The sequence below is a fragment of the Cherax quadricarinatus genome, chromosome 79 (assembly GCF_038502225.1).
Source record: "Cherax quadricarinatus isolate ZL_2023a chromosome 79, ASM3850222v1, whole genome shotgun sequence".
Lineage (NCBI taxonomy): Eukaryota > Metazoa > Arthropoda > Malacostraca > Decapoda > Parastacidae > Cherax > Cherax quadricarinatus.
In genome coordinates this window covers 280,830-306,204 of record NC_091370.1, presented here as the reverse complement: position 1 = coordinate 306,204, position 25,375 = coordinate 280,830, and the positions used below count along the sequence as shown (strand labels likewise).

At 42.9% G+C, this 25,375-nt stretch overlaps 2 protein-coding genes across 2 annotated transcripts in view; one reads left to right on the top strand and one right to left on the bottom strand.

Annotated features, from left to right (window-relative positions):
• Nucleotides 1-25,375, bottom strand: part of LOC128702598 (organic solute transporter subunit alpha) — a 349,376-nt gene that overhangs the window by 104,204 nt on the left and 219,797 nt on the right. The window lies entirely within an intron of this gene.
• Nucleotides 10,169-25,375, top strand: part of LOC128702604 (uncharacterized) — a 132,207-nt gene continuing 117,000 nt past the window's right edge. Inside the window, exon 1 of the mRNA XM_070101780.1 lies at nucleotides 10,169-10,313. The gene's annotated coding sequence lies outside the window, so the exon portion shown is untranslated. The remainder of the gene's footprint in view (nucleotides 10,314-25,375) is intronic.

Genomic DNA, 25,375 nt, shown 5'->3' with positions numbered 1-25,375 from the left:
AGGCTACTCTTGACACTTTAAAATTACAGACGTGTTGGCAAATAGCTAGACAGTTAGATATACCTTATAATAGATACCATAGCGCAGAGACTCTTAGGTCCCTAATTAAGGATAGATTATTTCCGAAATCCCAAGCAATGCCAGAACTAGATTTGGAAGATAGTTTTATTTCCCAGTTCGAGGAAGTAGAAATCCCACGGACGGGAACTGCCTTAAATAATGAAGTTGAACCAGGGTTTACCAGGCCTTACTACTCAGTCCAGTCTCAAAGCTCTCCCCCGTTCATTTCCCCGGAGTATGTATCGGTGGTTGGAACGAACCCTCAGTCAAATGACGGGGATAATTTTAGGACTGGTGCTCGTCCCAAAATACTTCCGGAGACGACGCCCGAATTCCCCTCGGTGTCATTACCTCTTGGGAATTTCACCTCCGAACAACTAGAGAGAATAGAACGCATATTACTGTTACAAAACTCTCAAATCGAAGCTAGAAGACGTCTAAACGAGGAAGAATTTAGGCGTGAAAGGTTTCTTTTTGAAACAAAGCAGAAGGGAGTTCCGGAAGAAAGAGACGTGAAGAGCACGGTAACCGGGTTTGACTTGCATAAAGCAGCTCTGATGGTACCTAACTTTAACGAAACAGACTTAGATGAATTCTTCGAAATTTTTGAGAATCAGGCACGTTCAATGGGCTGGCCCAAAGACAAATGGGCCACATTGCTGCACACGTCTCTATATGGAAAGGCGCAGTCTTGTGTCGCCTCCTTACCATATGAGTTTTATGTCCAGTATGACGTAGTAAAGAGAACTATTTTAGAAGCATATGACATGCTCCCTATTAGTTACCAAATAGCTTTTCGTTCCATGAAACGGCAAACAGGACAAACTTATTTAGATTTTGCCCGAGGGAAAGCAGTGGCGTTTGAACGTTGGTGTCGAGCTTCTCGGGTCACAACTTTAAAAGATTATCACAATTAATGTTACTAGATGTTACAAAAAACGCGATTCTAAAAGCTTAGAGATCTCCAGAGAATACTAGAAAGGACTGCCCTTCTAGCATCCAGCCTGTTACTGGGTTTTTGTAACAAGTAGTCAGTATCCTTGTCCAATTATCCATTATAATTCAGGATTATTCAATAGTGCTTCAGGATTACAACTGGTAGGCTACTAACTAGAGAAATTAAAATTTAATAAATTTATTAATCATTAAGTTGTCTAGAGGTATATTATCAAAATAAATTAAATTAATCACAGTAATCAAAATAATATCACTTCTCTCAAGTACAATATTATTGTGCTGAAAGCACATATCACATTTATAATTCTTAAATACCGTCTGGTACATCAACATTTAATAAGATATTACAAATATGTACAAGTAAGTGTGTATGTGTGTAAGTCCTCTAAGTAGTTCACTATGTCTCACGACTCGACTAGACTTAAACAAGTGACTGACAAAGTCCTCAGATAAACTAATTTCTTAACCGACTGGCAACCAGAACAGTCTGCTTGAACAAAAATGAATGCTAAGCCCAATAGCCATACAACAAGCAACTGCGACACAGAATCAGGAACAAGGAGATAATATAACGACACTAAGTAGGGACCATCTGCAGATCCTCCACAAAAGTCACAAAACTCCCATACTACTGAATCTAAGTTCAGCATAAGAAAATCCCCGACTGTGATAATACACAGAAACCAGTACAAATTAAGTCATAAGCTATAGTTCAGGACCTGAGTTACTCAGTGTCTATGAGACACACAACCTCAGTACAACGTCGAAAATCACCAAGTCTATACAAGGTTCTGTGAACAGAGTTCTACAGGACTAACAAGAATAATGAGACAGACAATCTGTCCAACCTCCAAGAGAGTCTAGAACAGACTAAATACTTTAGGCGAGGTGAGGACACCCCCCCTCGATCACGTGATAGCAACGTGGACAACTGCAGCTCAGAAGCCGGCAGTCTAACTAGCTACAAGCGATAATTACAGTAGTTTGACAATCAAGACTTGAACTGAGCACTTAATATGTTACATCCTAACAACATAAGTCAAATAACAATATAAAGCAATACATTTACGATTTAGCTATTATCGCAAATATAAGCAATATAAAATTATATGAAAAGGTAATAATTATATATATACATAATTATCATTGCAACCCATTCAGGGGTTGCAACACCCCCCCCCAACACGACAGACGGTCGCACTAGGAGTTGCATTAAGGTCTTTCACATTATTACTGATTACTCATATCAATACAATTTAATATAAACATTAATCAGTCTCTCTCTTGTGCCAAGCACCTCTACAATTTCACAGCGTTCGTCAATAGGATATGCCCCTCATACCAGGGCAGTACACAGTATCGTATCTCTGCATACTCGTGGTTATGTACATCAGTGTAGAGACAGGATAACGTAGATGAGTAGGGCACGATGAGGCTCGATCATAGTAGAGGAGACTGCATTCCACTCTTAAGTAGTGGTTGTGGAATGCTATGTAGTATGGACATCTGAGTATGAAACAGCTTAAGGTGTGTAGTGAGGGGGGTCTGCGGCAGGACAGTGTTGTCACGCAGTACCATCGCCCACACGACACTACCCACTCAACACTCAGCTTATGTCTCCTTACACACAATACTGTGAATATATAAATATAATAATTAGACATGACATGAGTATACATAGTTAATATGGGCTGGAGGGATTAAGTTACTTTACTGAATTTGAGATAGCAAGTAACAAAAGGTATTTGGGCATAAAATTACATAAATTTTAAATGGGGAAGTGCCCAAATACTTGTCAAAATGTTCAAAGGACACCACAAGAGCTATAGCATAATTTTTCTGGTGTCGTTTGAGCTTAGATGAATAGTAACATATAGGATGGAGAATATCAGTGGATGTTGACTGTTGGAGCAGCACAGCGCCCACTGCATAACACTCGCATCTATATGTAAAAAGATGGAAAGATTGAAATTAGGACTCAACACTGGAGCAGAGGAAAGCAGATGCTTCAACCTTTTGAACGAGTCTGAACAATCTCTAGTCCAGATGAACTGAACTTTGGTACTAATGAACATAGTGAGAGGTGTAGGTGGAGGTGTGTGTGCTGGCTTGCCTGTCACTTGACACACGTGGCAATGTCGCACATGATCAGCTACTGTTTCCTTCATCTTCGGCCAAGTAAAATGTTTTGCCAGTTTACCGAGTGTCTTCTTAACACCCAAATGTCCTCCTATGGGACTATTGCGAGCAAAATCAATGGCTTGTTCACGAAATGTAACTGGTAACACGAGATGCTTGACTATGGTGGAAACACTATCAGCTGACAACTTGCATGTATTTTTCTCCATCAGTACACCGTTACTATAATAGTAACAATTATCGAGATCCTTTGCTTCACTCGCAGTAACTGCTATATCTCTGTCTTTCCAGTGACTGATCAACAAACTGATCCTTGATTAAATCATCATGAGTTAGAAATTTAACGTCAGTTGTGTCCTGACTAGGTTGATGACCGGAGGGAGTCAGTGTTAATGATCCTGGGCGCAGAGCATCACTAAACAACATACTCAAGCCCAAATCATTGTCATCAACTAACTCAACAGGAGATAAGGATGGTTGTTGTATCTTTGACATAGCTCTAGTAATTGCGCTGAGAGGAAATAAAATAGGTTTCTCTCTACAAGCTTCAATGGCATAATTATCATCAGTGTTGTTATCAATCACAAGTGGTTCTTTACATATATCAGCATGAAGGATATCGTTCCCTATCAACAAGTCCACTGACCTGATGGGAAATACACCACTGGATATACCCACTGAAATATAACCAGCATAATAGCTTGTTTGAATATCAACTTTGTGCAGAGGCACTTTTATAACAGCCCCTCCATAGGCTTCTAACAATACATCTATCTTGGTATAGGTATCGTCAGTTATGGTCAGTACATCTTCTCTTAATAACGTGAGATAACTGCCAGTGTCTCTGAAAGTAATTATCTCAGATGTGATTCGTCAAATCCTACTTTACCTCTCAAAAAGTAAGGACCCATGGCTGAACGAATCTTTTCGTCAGATACACTTTCTGAAGCTAGTCATCTGTCCTGAGTAACATTATCTAAAACAGTAGGATCAGAGGTATTACTAGGATTTTGGTGCCTTTGTTGCTCGGAAGAGGATACGACTTGTGTGGGGGTGCCAGCCGCACGACTGCTTCTCGTATCTCTTTCTAACTTATAGCAATACTCTCTAGCATGTTCTTTTGTTACAATAGTTACATTTAACTTTCTTCTTCTCGATATCAGATTTCTGTCTAACCACAGAGACAGATTCAGGATTGTGAGTTTTCCTGGTAAAGGTACGAGAAGTTACAGTAGCAGGTACATCAGGCCGGCAATGAGCAGCTGATTTAGGTTGCCAACTTCTAGGAAAATTTTTAGTTACCTTGTTTTTTTGTGTTTTAGTACGTACAAGTTTGTGAGAAATCTCGTAATTGTCTGCTAATGCTGCAGTTTCCAGAATATCCGAGGTAGTATGATCGATCAGATATTCTTGTATGTCAGCAGGCATACAGTTAAATTCTTCGTGTAGTAACAACTGAACAAGGCTGTCGTAGTTGTTACACTTGGCAGCTCTAGACCATCTCTCAAAAGCGACTTTTTTCTAGAGCAAATTCTACGCAAGTTTGATCTTGTCGTCGTTGTAACATACGAAATGCTCTTTGATAACTTACAGGTAACAAGTTATATGTCTCTAGAATAGTTTGACAGCGTCATAACTAATGTACTTGGCAAATGGTAAAGCAGCAGTACAAGTTTGAGCTCTTCCTGTCAAAGCTGTATGCAACAATGTTGCCCAGTGCTTACATGGCCAGTTCATAGCACGTGCCTGGTTCTCAAACACATCAAAATAGGTGTCTAAGTCACTCAAAAAACTTAGGAACCATGGATGCAGCTTTCTGCACATTAAATGTGTCCTGTGATCTATCAGTCTGTTGTCTTCCCAGACGAACATTTTCTCTTTGGAAATCATCTTCGTTCAATTTCCTCTGTGCCTCTATTTGTGCAGTCTGCAACATAATGAGGCGTTCAAACCTCTCAAACTGTTCCTGAGAGATAGGACCAGTGGGTAATGGAGGAGTAGGGAAATTAACGTGGTCTGGACGGTCCTTAGGTCGGACACTTCGTCCAGCTGTCTCTAGAGAGTATAGATCTGGTCTAGGATAAGTAGATACAGGTGTAGCATACACTGTACTAGTATTAGGCTGTGTCATGTTAACAGTTGGGAGGCAAGGCGTGAGCGAGAACTGAGCTACACTAGGCTCAGACACTAGGCTCACTTCTGCCTTAGTTGCTCTTTCTTCTTCATCAAATAGAGTCATACTTCCTAATTGTGACACTAGGCTTTCTGAATCTGAATCATAATCAGACATCTCTGTATGAGCAGGAAACAATATATCTTTAATTAACGCTCTGACAGTTTCTGCAGTGTAATTCCTGTTATACGTCACACCAAGATATTTGGCTACTCGCCAACACGTCTGAAGTTTTAATGTACTTAACTCAAAGTCAGAGTATCAATTAACTGTTTCACTTTGGCATACATCACGAAAATAATTGTACTACGAGAGAGTGATTATTGGAAACTATAATCCTAATAGGAATTTTAGTGTTTGTTGTCTTAGAGCTAGAACTCATAAACAGTATTTCCATCTCCTTGGATCAAGAGACTCAGTCAGGTACATACATCCACCTGGTATGTTGTACAAGACTAAACTCAAAGTCTTCAGATTAGGAAAGTACTCAAAGTGTTTGACCATAGAGTTACTAGTATGTCAAACTGGACAATTTCTCCAACACCTTGGATCAAGAGCATCCCGGACAGGCCCCCATTTGTTACAAAAAACGCGATTTTACAAGCTTAGAGATCTCCAAAGAATACTAGAAAGGACTGCCCTTCTAGCATCCAGCCTGTTACTGGGTTTTTGTAACAAGTAGTCAGTATCCTTGTCCAATTATCCATTAGAATTCAGTATTATTCAATAGTGCTTCAGGATTACAACTGGTAGGCTACTAACTAGAGAAATTAAAATTTAATAAATTTATTAATCATTAAGTTGTCTAGAGGTATATTATCAAAATAAATTAAATTAATCACAGTAATCAAAATAATATCACTTCTCTCAAGTACAATATTATTGTGCTGAAAGCACATATCACATTTATAATTCTTAAATACCGTCTGGTACATCAACATTTAATAAGATATTACAAATATGTACAAGTAAGTGTGTATGTGTGTAAGTCCTCTAAGTAGTTCACTATGTCTCACGACTCGACTAGACTTAAACAAGTGACTGACAAAGTCCTCAGATAAACTAACTTCTTAACCGACTGGCAACCAGAACAGTCTGCTTGAACAAAAAAGAATGCTAACCCCAATAGCCATACAACAAGCAACTGCGACACAGAATCAGGAACAAGGAGATAATATAACGACACTAAGTAGGGACCATCTGCAGAACCTCCACAAGTCACAAAACTCCCATACTACTGAATCTAAGTTCAGCATAAGAAAATCCCCGACTGTGATAATACACAGAAACCAGTACAAATTAGGTCATAATCTATAGTTCAGGACCTGAGTTACTCAGAGTGTCTATGAGACACACAACCTCAGTACAACGTCGAAAATCACTAAGTCTATACAAGGTTCTGTGAACAGAGTTCTACAGAACTAACAAGAATAATGAGACAGACAATCTGTCCAACCTCCAAGAGAGTCTAGAGCAAACTGAATACTTTAGGCGAGGCGAGGACACCCCCCCCCCTCGATCACGTGATAGCAACGTGGACAACTGCAGCTCAGAAGCCGGCAGTCTAATGAGCTACAAGCGATAATTACAGTAGTTTGACAATCAAGACTTGAACTGAGCACTTAATATGTTACATCCTAACATAAGTCAAATAACAATATAAAGCAATACATTTACGATTTAGCTATTATCGCAAATATAAGCAATATAAAATTATATGAAAAGGTAATAATTATATATATACATAATAATCATTGCAACCCATTCAGGGGTTGCAACACTAGAAGATTTGTATGCAAATTTTCCAGAGGGAGTTCGCCAGTATCTTGTTGGCCATCCGCAAAGGACGTTGTTAGAGACTGCCGCGCTGGCAGACAACTTTGAGATTTCCCAGAGGTTGGTACAATCTGAAAGCAGCCAGGTTATCAAACCAGCAACGAGACCCGAACCTGCGAAGCCTTTCGGTAAGCGACCTACCCAACCCGTTCACTCCCGTGTAACAAGTAAACCCGAAGTAAAACACCAAATTCAATCGAGCCCATCCTATAGACCAGATAGGTCATGGGAAAAAATTAAATGTTCGTACTGTTCGAAGCTGGGACATTTCAAATCACAATGCTTTAAGCGTGATAGGGACCAGGGAAGGAGTCCATCCTATAGATTGCCCACACAAATCATATCCTCTACGACTCATCCAAGGAAGTCCGAGCCAAGAGTAGACGCTCTGTCCCAAGGAAAAGGAACAGATCCTCCTAGTTGGGGGGTAATTAGGTTCGGTCTGAGGAAGGAGACCAACAGGTCTAATTCCTCAGATCAAGAACCTCTTCACCGCGCCAAGGAGCCCCCCTTGAAGAGGAAGCAGTGTCCAGAATATCTTGCTGCCAAGTTTGTCAAGGTTAGGAACCAAAACCGGTATGGTACTAGGGAAGTGAATACAGTTTTATTGCATCTACTTTCAGCAACTGACAATGTTATATTCCCATAATATAATTTCAATATTTACTATTGAAACTATTGCACAACTTAAACTATGATAAATTTCTTTAGTATTAACTAGTCTGTAAGCCATTAAATTAAGTCTGCTCATAATGCCTAAGCATGATAGCGGCTCTCTTTGCACTGCAACTCAATATTGTAAATACAATCTCAATGTACTCTTGCAAAGAAATAAAAATTGGTCAGGCTTCAAACAGCTTTTATTATACTGCAATAAAGGAGTGGAACGGATTGCCTGCACATATCAAAGCCAGTCCTAGCTTGAACCAGATAAGGAAGAGAGCCAGAAGTACCTAATATGAAACTACACAAAGGGAGGAGAGTGATTTCTTGTATAGTTAACACTTGTGTATCTATTATTGTAAACTGATTCTTTATATTTAATGCTCATGTAAATAACTCGGTTCACTTTATTCCTATTGTATCTCATTTTTTTTTCAGACTAATTTCACACTGCGGATTTACTCAGCTGTTTTAATTTTTAAGGTTATAATCATGAGTGATTTATATTGTATCTTACAGCGAAGCTTTAGAAAGTATATTAAAAAGACATCAATGAAAACAAGTCACTGACTTTTTTTTGGTTTTCCTCGAGATTTTACACGTGTATTACTATGTATGATAATTGAATCTGCACTCTCTAGAAAGGCGTAAAATTAGGGGGGATATGATTGAGGTGTATAAATGGAAAACAGGAATAAATAAAGGGGATGTAAATAGTGTGCTGAAAATATCCAGCCAAGACAGTATTCGCAGCAATGGTTTCAAGTTGGAAAAGTTCAGATACACGAAGGACATAGGAAAGCACTGGTTTGGTAATAAAGTTGTGGATGAGTGGAGTACCGTCAGAGAAGCTAAGACCTTGTGTAGTTTTAAAAATAGGTTGGATAAATAAATACACGAGTGGGTGTGGGTGGGTGTGAGTTGGACCTGACTAGCTTGGGCTACCAGGTCTGGTGCCGTGCTCCTTCATTAAGTGGAAGTGACCTGACTAGGTAGTCATTAAATAACAAAAAGGCACAATACCGTGACTGGAACGATACACAAATACCCGCACATAAAAGAGAGAAGCTTACGTCGTCGTAAGCTTCTCTCTTTTATGTGCGGGTATTTGTGTATAGGTAGTCATTATTCTAGGCCAGGGGGTGGCATGGACCTGCTTCGCATGGGTCAGTAGGCCTGCTGCAGTGTTCCTTCTTTCTTAAGTTCTTCTTTCTTCTTACGTACTTAGATGCATCTGTACCTAAATAACCTTACTTGACAGCGGCTACAGTGACCTCGCCAAGACTAAAATAAACAAAGCAGAAAATTTTAGCGTTAGCTAGAGAAAGAAAGCAAGAACATAGCTTTACACGAGAGGAATGGCCCGAGACCCGCAAAGGTGTGTCTGTACTCACCTATTTGTGGTTGCAGGGGTAGAGACTCAGCTCCTGGCCCCGCCTCTTCACTGATCGCTACTAGGTCTTCTCTCCCTGCTCCATGAGCTTCATCATACCTATGTATGGTTCTGTGTGTGTGTGTGTGTGTGTGTAACACAGTGCCCGCCCAGTACATATGGCACTCACAGCATGGTGGCACTGCAAGGTGGTGGTGGTGTGTATCAAAGCTCTAGGTTCATAACGATGTTCTTGTGGTCTTGATGATATAACTTATGGGTAAATTATACAAAAATTTTGTTGATTTAATGTAGGATAACCCAGTAAAGTTAAACATTGTGATTTATTTCCACCGGGGTGAAAGAAGATGGGGAGGAGGATGGGGGGGAAGGACGAGGCGAAGAGGAGGGGGGAGGAGGTAGAGGGCAAGTGAGGGGGAGGGAGATGAATGATCAAAAATAAGTAAAACTTGAGGGAAGGAGTTTGTGACTTACAGGTAAGCAAGAGTATGGTGACCAATACCATATTAGGAAGGATACAGGAAAGCACTTGCTTGGTAATAGAGTTGTAGATGAGTGGAATAAACTCCCGAGTACCGGTAAGGCCTTGTGTAGTTTTAAAAATAGGTTAGATAAATACATAAGTGGGTGTGAGTTAAACCTGACTAGCTTGTGCTATTAGGTCTTATGCCATGCTCCTTCCTTAAGTGGAAGTGACCTGACCAGGTAGGTCATTGGTCGAAGCAGGGGAGTGACATGGACCTGCCTCGCATGGGTCATGCTGCAGTACTCCGTCTTCCTTCTGTTCTTATATTAAGGGGTCAGAGAGGCTCCCCTTAGCGCCCCCCTGGGACAACCCCTTCCCATCTCCCTCCCACTAAAACCCTCCAGGAGGGAGAGGTGGGGAAGGGGGGGGGTTAAGAGGGAGGTAGGCCCCTGCTATGATCCTCTCAATACGAGAGGCAACACACACACACAACATTCATGGAGCGACGGTTGAGGTTGTATTCACCTCTCTAGCGATACACTCACCTCTCCAGTGATACACTCACCTCTCCAGTGATACACTCACCTCTCCAGTGATACACTCACCTCTCCAGTGATACACTTCTAGTGAGTTTAACCTTCAACTCTCCTTTATGGAGCACATTGTTACTAGACTTATTTATCGGGCAAACTCAGTTAAATGAAAACTTTTATCGTAAGTAAAGCTAGTTCGTTAACCAAGAGCTTGGTGAAGATTTCATTGACGTCTTGATATAACAAGATCACTGTCAATTTGTAATATAGGATTGTCAGTTGCGTGGGCAGAGTTGACTGTGTTGATGTTTTATGTGATAATTATAACGAGTTCGGAGAGCTGTGTATCGTTTTTCTAGACGTTTCGCCATCCAGTGGCTTTATCAATACAAATTCAATTACTTAATTGTTAGACTGTAGAAGTATATACAAAACACGAGGTAATCAGTCCCTCAGCATTGAAGCTGGTGAAGAGTCCGACTCTTGACAACTACGGTGCTCTTAACCAACCCCAAGACTGATGGACTGATTATTTCATGTTTTGTATATAATTCTGTCTTCCAATTATATCCTTGAATCTGTACTGATAAAGTCACTGGATGGCGGAACGTCTACAATAAAAATACCCAGATGTTGCACATGTGTCTAATTCTTCAACTTGTCGGTACTGTATACCAGTGCAAGTGGATCAACATCATCCACAACTAGTAGTCCCAGGCAGTGCTAGTGGATCATCATCATCCACAACTAGTAGTCCCAGGCAGTGCAAGTGGATCATCATCATCCACAACTAGTAGTCCCAGGCAGTGCTAGTGGATCATCATCATCCACAACTAGTAGTCCCAGGCAGTGCAAGTGGATCATCATCATCCACAACTAGTAGTCCCAGGCAGTGCAAGTGGATCATCATCCACAACTAGTAGTCCCAGGCAGTGCAAGTGGATCATCATCATCCACAACTAGTAGTCCCAGGCAGTGCTAGTGGATCATCATCATCCACAACTAGTAGTCCCAGGCAGTGCTAGTGGATCATCATCCACAACTAGTAGTCCCAGGCAGTGCTAGTGGATCATCATCATCCACAACTAGTAGTCCCAGGCAGTGCAAGTGGATCATCATCCACAACTAGTGAATATTTCACAGGACAATACTGGCATGACACACGACGTTAGGAGGTGCTTGCGAAGTCAGATATTTCATTCAGGAACCGTTCAGCCAGTAAGAACATAAAGAACACTGCAGCAGGCCTACTGGCCCATGCGAGGCAGGTCCAAGTCTGTTAGGTAAGACACATATGCAACAGTTAGGTATCTTTATTATGAAACGTTTCGCCTACACAGTAGGCTTCTTCAGTCGAGTACAGAAAAGTTGATAGAAGCAGAAGATACTTGAAGACGATGTAATCAGTCCATCACCCTTAAAGGTCCAAGTCTCCTACCGGCTTAAGCCAATGCCCCAACCTAGTCAGGCCAGGTCACATTCACTTAAGGAAGGAACACGGCAACTGACCTAGTAGCACAAGGTAATCAGGTCCAGCGCACACCCACCCACACCCATTCATGTATTTATCTAACCGATTTTTAAAACTACACAAAGTTTTAGGTAATGACTTCTTTAATTAGTAAAATGTTTTAACGCTGCAAATATGTCTTAATTCACATCTGTAGTTTTTTCATACCCTCTCTTAGCCGGCTTTTGGTCCTGTTCAAGAAACACTTGTCCTGTTTCCTAACAAACCTTACCTAACCTGTTATTATTTTCCCCTCTGTGGAAAGAGATGAGCCGACAACAGGAAGGTTTAAACGTACAAAACATCGTAAGATTATCATAATGTTTCGAAACATTACATTTATATTAATTTTAACTTGATAACGCTCTCCTAGGGAGAAATGTTGTCTTAATCTGCTCTGAGTGTTTTTCGTATATTTTTTCCTGGCGGGTGTGAAGGGAGTCTAAGTCTTGAAACAACTTGGCCACAACATCTAACGTACACAAGTGTCCTGACTGACTCTTCCCGGTGACTGCACTTGGGTTTAAAGCTTGTGTAAAAAGCTTTACGGACACTAGGGTTGCATTAACTAGTTAGTACATTTAAGATGCGTAGCCAACCATTGAATGGCGACACATCTTAAATATTTTAGTTACCACATACATGTTTGTCTCGCATACCTGTCAATGTCAATAACTGGAACAAATTACTCTCCATGATGCGTGTTCAGCCCATCCTCTTAATCGGTGTTAAGACAGTCAAACTGAAAAATGATGAAGGTACCCTCAGCAGTCGAAGAATGTATTAACGTTGGTAGAAATACCGACAATGTGGTAAGTAGGCCACAATAAAATGTCACATTAGTTGCACCTGTATCCTTTACTTAGCAGTTCAAGAAAGAGAATTTTGCAACATTTCGAAATCTTTACTGAGGAAAAGTGTCGTCAGCCAATGGCTTCCTCAGTCCAAAACAGAGAAGATGAAGAGAATGATGTAATCATTCTAATCTTTCACCGATCAGGCCCCGTGGCTTGATCGCTAAGGCTCTTCCTTCACATGGCGACGGTCTACGTTAGATTCCTAGCGCGGGTAGAAACATTGGGCGTGTTTCTTTACACCGGTTGTCTATGTTCACCCATCAGTAAAATGGGTACCTGGGTGTTAGCCGACTGGTGTGGGTCGCATAATGGTACAAGGACATAATTTGCCCGAAATGCTCAGCATAACAAGGGACTTTCTACATAGTAGTATGTCATTGATGTCAGCTATGGTCTGTATACCTTGTACATGTACTTGTAGTAAATAAATATATTATTAATACCCACATGAAGAATTACACATGTAATCTTTATTTCTACAAGTACGTGATATAACGTATAGACATCATAGCTGACATCTATGACATAGTATATAGAAAGCCCCTGGTTATGCAGACTATTTCGGGTAAATTAGGTTAATTTTGTCCCCAGGGTGCGACCCACACCAATCTACTAACATACAGGTACAAAAGGACAAGTACTTTATACTTGTCCACATTGAACTTCATCTGCCATTTCTCAGACCAAGATATTAATTTGTCCAAATCCTCCTGCAGTTTACTGGTATCCTCCTCAGAATGAATCAAACGGCTTAATTTTGTATCATCAGCAAATTTACTAATGTCACTTGTAATTTCATCAAGGTCCTTAATGTAAATTACGAACAACAATGGGCCTAAAACTGATTCTTGTGGAACTCCACTAGTGACCAGTCCCCATTAATGGAAACTCTGCTTTCTATTGGTAAGCCATGCCTCTCAATCAAATATGACCAGAGCTGCGGTAAGATGGGGAGGAAGGAGGATGAGGAAGGATGGAAATACTGGAAATGGATGGGAGGGTGGAGGAGATGAGGGTAATAAAGGTAAGTGGCCCAACCACTTTGGTGCAAGTGGTACCGAAGTACTACACGTGTCGATGGCGATGTAAGAGGGAGGCCGAAATCAGCTGTAAGCATCTGAGGAGGTGAGGTCATACATCAGGAGGCAGGCAGGAGACGGCAGGAAGGGCAGAGAAAGCAGCTGTAGTAGGGCCGATTGGATCTTCAGCTAGGCAATGAATAGTTGCAAGCTAGTTATACAACTGAGCCATTGGAGAGATTGTTGAACTTCGTTCTTGTGAGATGGCGCACTTTGAATGGGATTTTTGGATTTGGTCCCGGATTGTGGAGGCTGTAGAGTATTTCATCTAGCTCAACAGGTGATTCCTGATTTTTTTTTTCAACAGGCGATTCTTCGTCACAGGTGAACTTGACAGTCCCTTCCTGGAGCCGGTGAAGGAGTTCTTGGACAAGCATTGCGTTATTGTGTGGTTTCGTGGTGTAGAACGAGACACCAGGCGTGTTGAGGAAGGTTGGCTTGGTCGCAGAGGCAGGCGAGGTCGGTGATTGGTTGGTGATGGAAGGTGGAGGTGGTCTCTCATTGGTGGGAGCTGGTGGAAGCTCGACGGGCAGCGAGGCCTCTGATTGGTCCGTTGTAGTGGTGGTGGCTTGAGGCGGAGGTGGTCTCTCATTGGTGGATTCCAAAGTAGAGCAAGTGGCGTCTTCAGATAACTTATCTTGCAAGTCATCTGGTGCCTCCAAGCTGACGATTTTCGGAATTATTTTCAAAATATTAGCTGAAGGAGGACTAGCTGGGAAGCTGAATGATGGTATATTGTTGAGGGCAAGAAGTTCATTTATAGATGTGATGAAAGAACCCGGGTTTGCCACATTTTGCATATGTGCATACATCATGCAGTAATAAATTTTCGTGGAGATATCGTCTGGAAGAGGAGAGGCGGTGATTGGTGGAGGCTGCTGAGTAGCTTGTAGAATCTTGGTCGTAGACTGAAGCTTGGCTATTGCAGCATAAGTAGGAGATTTTCCTGTTGTCTTCTTAAGGTCTTCCTTTAGCTTCTTTGAAAAGATCTCCTTACGAACAGGACATTTAGCTGCCAGAGTATGGTTTTCACTCTTACAGTTAATACAGGTGGGAACAGGAGTAGAGGTGCAGGAATGAAAGTCGTGACCTTCAGACCCACAGGTGGAACAGATCTTGTTCTTCACATGACAGTCGGTAGTTGAATGATTGTAGGAGTAGCACGTCCAACAAGGTGTTATATGGCTGAAGCGTTCTGGCTCAATTTGTCGAGGGTTGATGAAGTAGTAGGAGATGGCCAGGCCATCAGACAGTGCTCTGGCTGCCAAGTTGACGTCAAGAAACGATCCTGAGCATCGAGGAAGCGTTGGGGATCTTAACAATAGAGTCGATCTTGGCCCAGGTATTTAGGTCTTCAAGTGATACCTTAATGTCCTCAGTAGACATGTTTATGATGAGCCTATCAAGGTGTTTCATGAACACAAACCGTTTAGCCATCATGTAAGGTGAGGTGGAGATGGTAAAGCCACGGACGTCTAAGATCTTTATTTCAGGAAGTGTGAGTACCTTCCTTGTCAGCGTCATCAAGAAAGGTGACGATGAAAGCTTCTTTCAGAGAAGTAATTTTCGAGAACTTGACTCGCAGACAGGTGTTGAGAGAAAACGCAAGTTCAAGCTTCGTGGCGTCGTTTATGGCAGCAATCTTGGGTTTAATCCTCACACGATGAGACATCGTGGAGATAGTATAGGTTCCCCTCCCCAACGGGGATCGTAGGGAGACTGTTTAGCAAGAGCAGGAGCGTCTGTGATCGTTCAGGACAAAGTCTACAGAGCGAATCTCATGCCTCTATCCTCTTATACCATGAGCTGCCACTTTTCTAAAGTCTCTTCTGAAGTATTCTATCACCTAAGGCTTCACTGAAATCCAAATAAATAAACAGTATCATATTCTTTATGACTGTCTGCTGCCTCGAATGTTTCACTGAAGAGCGTCAGTAAATTTGTCAGGCAGGAACGACCTCTCGTGAACCCATGCTGAGATTCATTAATCAAATTATACTCCTCAATGCGACTTCAAATAATATCAGCTATAATTGATTCTAATAATTTGCCTACTATAGACTTCAGGCTTATTGGACGGTAATTTGATGGAATGGACTTATCCCCTTATTTAAATATAGGAACTACATTAGCTATCTTCCACATTTCTGGTACAACAGTGAAAGTGATAGTAATGGTAGTAGAAATGGCAGTGGGGAAGTGGTGGTAGTCATGATAGAAGTAATAGTAGTGGCTGAAGTGGTACTAGTAGTGACAGCAGCAATGTTAGTGGTGGTGGTGGTAGTGACAGCAATGGTGGTGACAGCAACAGCAGTGTCAGCAAAAGCAGCAGTGGCGGTGGCAGCAACCGTAACAGTGGTGGTGACAGCAGCAGTAGCAGTGGTGGTGACAGCAACAGTAGCAGTGGTAGTGGTGGTGACAGTAGCAGTGGTAGTGGTGGTGACAGCAACAGTGGTGACGCTATCAGTGCCAGCTGGTACACACACCCACCTCCCCTCAACTTCCACTGCAGTATAAACAAACCATCAACTGCACCAAGATCAACAAAAAAAAAATAAGAGCAAATCTTGCTCACTACAAATTCCACTTCCACGAAGACACGAGTAGTGGTGAACGAGACTAGTACTGATATATTAGTGAGACCTGGCACAGGTACTGAGGTGCCTGTTCTCACAATGTCACCTGTGACAGATACAGATAGACACAGAGAAAAACTCTGTTAATACCTCATCTTGAACCAGCTTCACCTCCAATGCTTCCTGGCTGCTTCCAGAAATTAATTTCTGGCCCATCTTTTCCTCTGGTGATATATTATTATTATAATAAAAATGAAGCGCTAAGCCACAAGGGCTATACAGCGCTGCAGGGTAGGGAAGGAAGCGAGGGTATTGGGCGGCAGAAGGGGGGAGGGATGATCAGAAGGTTACAGAAAACAGCGGGGCAGGGGATAGTGCGGGGGTAGTGGGTAGCAAGAGATTGAGGTAGAAAGGGCTGAAGGTATCAGAGTTTGTGAAGTAAGTCAGTTGTTGTCAAAAAGTCAATGAGAGAGTCCGGATGAAAGGTGGGTCCATCAGCGAGAAGGGAAGGTAAAGAGAGAGCAGCGGAGCGAAGACGACGTTGGAGGTATATTCTGCGTGCTCGTTGATAAAGTGGGCAGTCTAACAGAATGTGGCTGACCGATAATGGAACCTGACAATTCTCAGAGAGGAGCAGGGCGCCTCTCCGTGAGATATCCATGAGCAAGACGAGTATGGCCAATGCGAAGACGGGAGAGAGTAGCCTCCCAACCTCGACACTGGTGACAAGAAGACGGCCAGTAACCAATACTCGGTTTAATAGATTGAAGTTTGTTACTGAGCAGAGTAGACCAACGTTGTTGCCAACGGGTGTTTAGGTGGGTAGCTATTGCAGCAAAATTGTCCGTAAATGCAACCCCTCTATATGAAACTGGTAGGTCATGTACTGCTGACCGCGCAGCAGTGTCTGCCTGTTCATTGCCCTGTACGTCAACATGACCAGGGACCCAACAAAAAACAATATCTTTATGCTTGGTAAAGATGCGGCGTAGCCAAAGTTGGATACGGAGGACTAAGGGGTGAGGTGTATCAAATTTCTGTACAGCCTGTAAAGCACTAAGGGAGTCTGAGACAACCACAAATGATGACACAGGCATAGATGCAATACGGATAAGTGCTGCAAGAATGGCATACAATTCAGCAGTAAAAATATTAGCCGAAGATAGTAAATGCCCTCGTACGACGCTGTCCGGAAACACTGCTGCGAATCCTACGCCGTCACTCTGGTGATATAATCTGGTAGTGAGCAACGTCCACTCTGCCGGCCGGCTGAGTTTGTCGAAGTTAAGCTCATCTCTCGGGCCATTAGTTTTCTTTTGCACTTAACTGACAAAAATTTGTTCAGTCATTTATATTTAGAGAACAAAAAGACAATACCGTGACTGGAACAATACACAAATAACCCGCACACAGGAGACAGAAGCCAGTGTACTGACTTCCTCACCTCACACAGGAGACAGAAGCCAGTGTACTGACTTCCTCACCTCACACAGGAGACAGAAGCCAGTGTACTGACTTCCTCACCTCACACAGGAGACAGAAGCCAGTGTACTGACTTCCTCACCTCACACAGGAGACAGAAGCCAGTGTACTGACTTCCTCACCTCACACAGGAAAAGAGAAGCCAGTGTACTGACTTCCTCCCCTCAAACAAGAGAGAGAAGCCAGGGAACTGGCTTCCTCACTCTTTTCTGTTAGCGTCTCTTTGTAAATGGTTCAAGTCCACCAGTCGGCGGGTTATGTGTTTTATATTTGGAACTTTCATATTGAGTTAATGTTTATGTTTGGTTTATTCCACAGATTTACAACTTAATTCCTTTTACACTTTCTCCCCCTCCATTAACACTTCGTGACTCAAAGTGACTCAATCTCTTTCACACTTCCTGTCTCTTTCCAGGTTAATGTCGTTCCATTTCACTCTAGGACCCTCGACTCACTGGGTCTAGGCTTCCTGTTCATATAACTATGGCTCTTTTTATTTGTAACCTTCTCCTTCTCCTCCTCCTGTTCTCCACCTCCTCCTGTTCTCCACCATCTCCTGTTCTCCACCTCCTCCTGTTCTCCACCTCCTCCTGTTCTCCACCTCCTCCTGTTCTCCACCTCCTCCTGTTCTCCACCTCCTCCTGTTCTCCACCTCCTCCTGTTCTCCACCTCCTCCTGTTCTCCACATCCTCCTGTTCTCCACCTCCTCCCCTTCCTCGTTATCATCATCTTATCAATATATGTATTCAACAAGTTTAAGGCGGCAGCAATTCTTAACAGGTCAATGACAACCTCTCTGACAACTTCTTGACATATTACTGACAGCCCTTGGAGAGATCACTGACAGACTGCTGACAGTTCTTTGACAGATGCCTGGGTGAGGTGGCTGGTGGGACATGACTGACTTCCTAACTGTGTGACGGAGCGTGGGGTGTGGTGGGGGTGTGATGGGCATCGTAACTGTGTGACGGAGCGTGGTGGGGGTGTGGCGGACATCTTAACGGGGTGTGACGGAGTGTGGTGTGTGGCTGGGAGTGTGATGGGCCTCGTAACAGGGGTAACAGGGTGTGACGGAGCGTGGCATGACATGTTACGCTCTTTTTAACACCTCTCACACACCCTTTCCGACATTTCACCAGAATTCAAGAGACTAAAGGCTTAAACATGATGGTGCGGTGTGAAGAACGTGAGTGTGGATGGAGAGGATGGTGCAAGTGAGAGAGAAGTATGTGGTAATGTAGTGGGATAGATGTAGGTGCATGTGGGATGGGCAGGTGTGTGGGGGGGGGAGTCAGGTGGGTGTGGGAGACAGGTGTTTTTAACAATCATCCCAACCTCCACCCTCTGTCAGTGCCAGGGGTCACACTAGGGTCAAATATGTCGGCACTTGCTGGCATGTTTGGTCACCTTGAGAGACACGAGGGCAAACACTACATGTTAGAAAACGTTTCGGTCCTCCAAGATTTATTTAAATCTCTCAATCAGCCATACCAGGAGGGTGTTTCGGGGGTCAACGCCCCCTCACCCCGCTCCATAACTTCCTAAATTTTATTTTTCCCCATGGAATGTTTTTGTGGAAAGACAGCAGCATCAGTTTGCCACATTTGTTCACTTCTGTCTTTCCCCGAGAATGGTAGCTGGGCGTGGCTAACTCACCTACCCGCAACCTTAAATATATATACAGCTACGCTAGGTGGCTTCACTGGTATCTATCTACTTACTAAATGTGTGCTCGATACAATATAGCACGACAGTGCGTGGGACACTTGTGTCACCCAAGGTGCCCTACCAGGCACTTACACCAGCCTCCCCAGACATAAACTCTCCTCAAGATTTATTTAAATCTCTCAATTAGCCATACCAGGAGGATGTTTCGGGGGTCAACGCCCCCTCGGACGGTCCATGACTTCCTAAATTATATTTCCCTCTATGTGCGGTAGAGGACATCCTGAGAGATTTGTGATTCCCAAGTAATAGTAACTCCAGCTCTGCTAGAACGAAACTGTTCAAGGTGTTCTAGTTGCCGAACCCATACTGGAATGCTTGACAGTGTCCACATCGCTCTACTAAAGTTCTCCAGCTCAAGCTGACACACTTCATCCCTGATGAACAAAACTCATCTCTGGTAGAGAAGTATCACAGGTAAACGCAGCCAGCGTTTGTTCCCAGTAAACAAAAGTGAGAGAACACGGCAGCAGCACACTGGTGATGTACACAATCTTGCTGAATGAAAACCAGGTTCCGACCACCGCCCACAACCCTACACTAACGTGGGCAGGAAGCGAGAGCAAGACGAGACAGGCAGAGGCGAGATAATTTCTTCTTGTCAATCACTAAGGATGACAGATCCAAACTGTATATCTCGTCGTCTTTAATACAATATTCGTTAATCTTAACAGATAAATAAGAGGAAGAATAATGAAACAGAAAAAGGAAGAAAATAGTATAAAGAATACTGAGTTTTCCTTCAGCACTTGGAACAATAAATAAAAATTCATACACAAGCACACACACAGTATGTACGAGTTTTAAATCATTCACAAAGTATATATGGTTTTTAAAATCAATAGCAGAAACATTTAGTATAATAAAAGAAAGTTATAAAGCCCTGTATTCATTAAAATAAAATATTAACTCACCCCCTTAAAAAAGTCACTTAAAATGTCACCGAGTTCCCTGCAGGTAACCCAATAATTACAAAACCTTGTTTAGTTTAGTATGCTCCGAGGGCATAAAGCGTGCAGTGTAGACTACAGTAGGCAGTTTGCCACTTGGGCTACAACGTTGCTTGATCGTTCACGAGGAAATGAACGTTTTAAAGCATTAAGATGCGCTACTGTAGGTCAGTCGTTTAATTACACGTATATAAGGGTTATGGAAGAAATCGCAATAAAACACATAATTGATGATGTGTAAAAATACCACAGTGAAAAGAGGAAATATAACCAGTGAGGTTTTATTTCTTATTTTCACTGTGGTATTTTTTTCCTATATGGGTTAATGTATATAACCTAACCTAATCGACAACAAAAATTAAATATCTTTAAACGTTAGAACGTGCAGAAGTGAACGAAGACAGTTGACCCAAAATTCTTGCTCTAGTTGGAGGTCATCTTGGGTATAGAGATGAGTAGTATTCCTGGCAAGCAGGACAATCTTAGATACAGAGATGGGTAGTATCCCTGGCAAGCAGGACAATCTTAGATACAGAGATGGGTAGTATCCCTGGCAAGCAGGTCAATCTTGGATACAGAGATGGGCAGTATTCCTGGCAAGCAGGACAATCTTGGATACAGAGATGGGTAGTATCCCTGGCAAGCAGGTCAATCTTGTATACAGAGATGGGCAGTATTCCTGGCAAGCAGGACAATCTTGGATACAGAGATGGGTAGTATCCCTGGCAAGCAGGACAATCTTGGATACAGAGATGGGTAGTATCCCTGGCAAGCAGGTCAATCTTGGATACAGAGATGGGCAGTATTCCTGGCAAGCAAGTCAATCTTGGATACAGAGATGGGTAGTATCCCTGGCAAGCAGGACAATCTTGGATACAGAGATGGGCAGTATCCATGGCAAGCAGTAAGAGTGGGTGAGGTATGTCCAATCATCAGTCAACAAAGAAGTGATTCACTGGAACAACTGTTGTGGAGGAGGGGGGATCAAATACCCAGACAGCGTCAGATTTATTGATCATCTAGAAGGCCCACAAAGCTGCTTTTCTAGGATAAGAAGATGAGTATGACATAATTCATTGAGGCTAAAGTCAACTAAAGAGAACATCTGATACAACAGCCTATGTCTCAGGAAGTAGTCACTCATATCTCGACACCCAAACATACCTCCAAGACCCACAGAACAACACATCTTGGTGCTGGGGGTGATGAACGGTTAACTACTTTTGTTTGTACTGAACCACTGAGTACACAGCTGTATGTTAAAACAGGACCCATAAGGTTCTCTGGAAGTCCACTATACACGACAATTAATACTAGTGGAGCGAGTTATGTGAATCTCCACAGTAAACACAGAGCATTTGAATGGTAATTTAGTACACTGCGAGTCGTCTGCTACAGTCAAATCAACATTCACTCCAACACCCATCAGTCCAGTGATAAAGTAACTAACCAGGGTACGGGTGGGATTTGAAACCATGGCGAGTCCTAAAACTCAAAAGGCCACTGTGTTGAACACTGGGCCAGCTAGCTCTAATAAGATTCACCCAACAAGGTACATTTCTATACACCATAGGGAGGTTAGCATGAGCCACCCCTGTGACTACAAATAAATTTTTTTTACAGACGAATCCAACACGAATCATACGTCCAAGTGACTCATACTCAAACCAAAATAATTAAGTTTTAAAACGTTAATCAAGGTCATCACCAGAGCCAGGTACCTGGTCCCCATCTACCATCACTATCACCACCAGAGCCAGGTACCTGGTCCCCATCTACCATCACTATCATCACCAGAGCCAGGTACCTGGTCCCCATCTACCATCACTATCATCACCAGAGCCAGGTACCTGGTCCCCATCTACCATCACCAGAGCCAGGTACCTGGTCCCCATCTACCATCACTATCACCACCAGAGCCAGGTACCTGGTCCCCATCTACCATCACTATCATCACCAGAGCCAGTTACCTGGTCCCCATCTACCATCACTATCATCACCAGAGCCAGGTACCTGGTCCCCATCTACCATCACTATCACCAGAGCCAGGTACCTGGTCCCCATCTACCATCACTATCACCAGAGCCAGTTACCTGGTCCCCATCTACCATCACTATCACCACCAGAGCCAGGTACCTGGTTCCTATCTACCATCACTATCACCAGAGCCAGGTACCTGGTCCTCATCTACCATCACTATCATCGCCAGAGCCAGGTACCTGGTCCCCATCTACCATCACTATCATCACAAGAGCCAGGTACCTGGTCCCCATCTACCATCATTATCACCACCAGAGCCAGGTACCTGGTCCCCATCTACCATCACCAGAGCCAGGTACCTGGTCCCCATCTACCATCACCAGAGCCAGGTACCTGGTCCCCATCTACCATCACTATCATCACAAGAGCCGGGTACCTGGTCCCCATCTACCATTACTATCACCACCAGAGCCAGGTACCTGGTCCCCATCTACCATCACTATCATCACAAGAGCCAGGTACCTGGTCCCCATCTACCATCACTATCATCACCAGAGCGAGGTACGTGGTCCCTATCTACCATCACTATCACCACCAGAGCCAGGTACCTGGTCCCCATCTACCATCACTATCACCACCAGAGCCAGGTACCTGGTCCCCATCTACCATCACTATCATCACAAGAGCCAGGTACCTGGTCCCCATCTACCATCACTATCACCAGAGCCAGGTACCTGGTCCCCATCTACCATCACTATCATCACCAGAGCCAGGTACGTGGTCCCTATCTACCATCACTATCACCACCAGAGCCAGGTACCTGGTCCCCATCTACCATCACTATCATCACAAGAGCCAGGTACCTGGTCCCCATCTACCATCACTATCACAAGAGCCAGGTACCTGGTCCCCATCTACCATCACTATCACCACCAGAGCCAGGTACCTGGTCCCCATCTACCATCACTATCATCACCAGAGCCAGGTACCTGGTCCCCATCTACCATCACTATCATCACCAGAGCCAGGTACCTGGTCCCCATCTACCATCACTATCACCACCAGAGCCAGGTACCTGGTCCCTATCTACCATCACTATCATCACCAGAGCCAGGTACTGGGTCCCCATCTACCATCACCAGAGCCAGGTACTGGGTCCCCATCTACCATCACCAGAGCCAGGTACTGGGTCCCCATCTATCATCACCAGAGCCAGGTACTGGGTCCCCATTTACCATCACCAGAGCCAGGTACTGGGTCCCCATCTACCATCACCAGAGCCAGGTACGTGGTCCCCATCTACCATCACTATCATCACCAGAGCCAGGTACTGGGTCCCCATTTACCATCACCAGAGCCAGGTACTGGGTACCCATCTACCATCACCAGAGCCAGGTACGTGGTCCCCATCTACCATCACTATCATCACCAGAGCCAGGTACGTGGTCCCCATCTACCATCACTATCATCACCAGAGCCAGGTACTGGGTCCCCATCTACCATCACTATCATCACCAGAGCCAGGTACTGGGTCCCCATCTACCATCACTATCATCACCAGAGCCAGGTACTGGGTCCCCATCTACCATCACTATCATCACCAGAGCCAGGTACCTGGTCCCCATCTACCATCACAAAGATTATCCTCGGTTACAGTACAAGGTGACAGGAAGAGAGAACGATGAAAGTATAGGGAGCCAGAGAGGAGTGGGAGAGAGCACGGAGAACTAGACAGGAGAACAGAGACGAAGAAAGGAAGACACTGAGTATGTAACTGACTTAAGTTATTTATCACTGTTTACCATAATGATAAACTGTATGAAATATCCACACAATGGATAAAGACAAAGGCAGGACAACTGACGTTTCTCCCACACAGTGAACTTTATCAAGTCACAAACACATCTACCTGTTGAGTGCAGGTCACAGATCTACAGGTAGATCTGTTTGTGACTTGATAATGCGCACGGTGTGGGCTTCATCAGGTCACAATAAAGTCTATTGTGGGGGCAAAACGTTGTCAATAAAGGATCGCATTATGCTGCATCTGTGCCCTCACTGATGCTGTCTACCATCTTAACAAGCAAGTATTTGTAATCTGCACCCACACTAATATATATAGGTATTGCCTAATAGGTAAAAACTTGCTATTTTGGCTTAAATAGCAACGCTCTTCTGGCCGAATAAGGCAAGCGAAAATTTGTTTATGGAATAATTTCGCAAAAATCATTCTGAAAGTAACGAAAAAAATATATTTCATTGTGTTTGTTTATTAAATTATTGCAAACATATCTAAAAAATTATTTAGTTTGATTAGACTAAATTAAATTGCGCTTGTTATAATAAGATTAGGCAAGTTCTTTTGATACAAAATTATAAATTTTTACATTAACATAAATGAAAGAAATATATCTTTAATCATACACAATAAGATTTTAGAAAGGAATTAATTTTAAAGGAGTTCTTGCCAATTGACCAAGTTTACCTATTCAGCACATATATATATGGCTAACACACCAGTGTATGACACTATCCACACAATTTATATTTGATGTCAGTGACATCTTCACACAAACAGTACTGCCAGAAATACTTCCAGCCTGACCTTAGTCTAGCAGTAATATCTTACAATCTACTAACCTTGTTACATTCTTTACATTTCATTATTATGCATAATGGATCTGATAGTTCCTATCTGTACTGTTCTTTCTTCAACTCATTTGCTTGTTCCTTTCTGACAATCTTTCGTAAACTTCTGTTTGAAAAACCAAACTCAACATTCAACATTCTCTTTATATAATACTTGTTTTGTTAATTCATCAACTTTGTCATGTTCCTGGAGGTCTATGTGAGAAGAAATCCATAATTTTTTAGCTGTAATCAATTTCTACATAATTTGTGTATATCTGTGCTTAGCTTCATACACGAGCATGATACATTCAGGTCTCAGGATATTTGCAGAAGTAATGAGGAAAGAGTCAACACGTTTTCCTGTA